Genomic DNA, 2,500 nt, shown 5'->3' with positions numbered 1-2,500 from the left:
CAAGTGGCGAAGATCCGCCGCGCCCAAAATGGGCATATGCTGATCGAACTGAAGCGGGGTGAATCCGCCCATGCAGTAGCGCCTGCCCTAGCGGAGGCGCTCAAGGATAAGGCCAAGATTCGGCCTCTAGCTCCCACCAAGATGGTGGAGCTACGCGATCTGGATGAGATCGCGACGGTGGAGGAGATCGTCGATGCTCTGAAGGAGCAGACAAAGATCTCCATTGATGATAGTTCTATCCGTCTCCGCAAGGGGCGGGAAGCTGGCACCCAAACAGCTTCATTAAAGTTGGGTGTCTTAGAGGCGGAAACACTTCTCAAAACTGGGAAGCTTAAAGTGGGATGGAGCATCTGCCACATCCGTCCGGCGCGACGTTCGGCAAGATGCTTCAAGTGTTGGTGCACGGGGCATCTAAGTTATGCCTGCACCAAGGAAGACCGCAGTAAGCTCTGCATGAACTGCGGTCAGGAGGGCCACAAGCGGAGTGATTGCTCCAACCCGATGGCCTGTTTGGACTGCGCAGGGAGCATGGCGACCAAGCACACTACGGCTAGTGCCGAGTGTCCAAAACGCCATGTAGTCCACCGAAAACGATATGGTTAGAGTTCTTCAGCACAACCAAAATCATTGTGTGGCCTCGTTCCACTTAATGTGGCAAACGACGGCCGAAGAACTGATAGATGTGGTGCTAGTGGCAGATCCGGCGAGAGGCTACTCGCATAATAACAACATCACGTATTGTACGGATCAATCTGCCGCTATCGTAATAACGGGAAGTTATCCGGTCCAGCGTGTGATAACAACAACACACAAGGGTTTGGTGGCAGTCGTCATCGACGACATTACATTCTGTTGCTGTTATGCCCCACCCAGCTGGTCGGAAGAGGAGTTCGCTATGCTCTTGGACAACCTGGTACTGTCTGTGACAGGAGCCAGGAAGATCGTGATAGGAGGCGATTTCAACGCATGGTCTTCATGCTGGGGCAGTGACATGAGAAAACGGGGAGAACCCCAGAAGCGGCGAGGTGAGCAGCTCCTCACAGCGCTCGCTTGTCTGGATGTTGCCGTCTTAAATGACGGGCAAGTACCAACATTCCAGACTCCGAGCAAATCGTCGTTTGTGGACGTTACCATCGTCAGTACAGAGTTTGCGCAGAGTGCACGGTGGAAAGTGCTTGATACGCACATGCAAAGTGATCATCGTGCGTTGGTGTATCAGATTGGTTACGCAGGGACCACTGGACACCACAACCCCATTGCCACTATGGGGTTCGCTATCAAATATTTTCACGCCGACATCTTCAAAGAGGCGTTGGCCCTCTATCTAGACCGTCATGACGTGCTAGATGATGTGTCATTGATGGATGCACTCAACAGTGCATGCGAAGCGGTTATGCCAAGGAAAACGTATACCATAAGGGGAAAGCGAAACCAGTCCTTCTGGTGGACGGAGGAAATTGGAGACCTTCGTAAGGCCTGTCTACGAGCGAGTCGGCAAGCGCAGCGATCCTTCAAATCGCCTCTTTATCGTCAGCGCTTGGTCGAATATAAAATCGCTAGGCGCAAACTTAACAAGGCCATCAAGGACAGCAAACGCAGTCTGTTCCAAGGCCTAGTGGAGCAGGCGGACTTAGTTCCGTTTGGTCCGGCGTACCAGATCCTTATGAGGATCTTGAGGGGCAACAAAACCCCTGTCGAGAGAGATCCGGTGCGGTTAAAACTGATGGTGGATCACCTTTTTCCATCTCACGCACCAATTGAATGGCCACCTTACGAGCCGGAGACCACCACGCCTCCGGTCCCTGTGAGCATTAGCGAGATAATTGAGATTGCTCAGAGACTGCAGCCAAAGAAAGCGCCCGGGCCTGACGGCATTCCTAACGTCGCGCTGGCTGTAGCCATGAAGACCTACCCGGAGATCTTCAGAGAAGCTTACCAGAAAGCGTTTGATGAGGGGAAATTCCCTGATCAATGGAAGCAACAGAGGTTGGTCCTCATACCTAAGCCGGGAAAGCCACCCGAGGACTTAGGATCGAGTCGGCCAATATTATTGATCGACGGGCCGGGTAAGGGCTTAGAAAGATGTGCCCTAAACCGACTTAACCAGCACGTGGAATCTACCGGGGCACTGTCGGATAGACAGTTTGGCTTCCGGAAGGGTAGATCGACGGTGGATGCGATCCTCAGCGTAGTCGCCATAGCGGAAAAGGCACGGTCAAAGAACCGATATAGCAACCGCTATTGTGCGATTATCACGCTTGATGTGAGGAACGCATTCAATAATGCAAGTTGGCTCGCCATAGCAGCAGCACTAAGAGAAATTAAGGTGCCTAAGTACCTCTATGATCTAATAGGGGATTACTTCCAAGGACGTGTGCTGTCCTACGACACCCGGGAGGGAACAGTATCGCGCAGAATAACAGCGGGTGTACCGCAAGGGTCGGTTCTGGGCCCGACCCTTTGGAACATAATGTACAATGGCGTCCTGTCGCTCCCTCTT

At 52.8% G+C, this 2,500-nt stretch overlaps 1 pseudogene; it reads left to right on the top strand.

Annotated features, from left to right (window-relative positions):
- Nucleotides 1-2,500, top strand: part of LOC128309063 (uncharacterized) — a 9,440-nt pseudogene that overhangs the window by 2,849 nt on the left and 4,091 nt on the right.

This window comes from Anopheles moucheti (assembly GCF_943734755.1).
Source record: "Anopheles moucheti chromosome X unlocalized genomic scaffold, idAnoMoucSN_F20_07 X_unloc_89, whole genome shotgun sequence".
NCBI classification, from domain to species: domain Eukaryota; kingdom Metazoa; phylum Arthropoda; class Insecta; order Diptera; family Culicidae; genus Anopheles; species Anopheles moucheti.
This window is presented reverse-complemented; position numbering and strand designations above follow the sequence as displayed.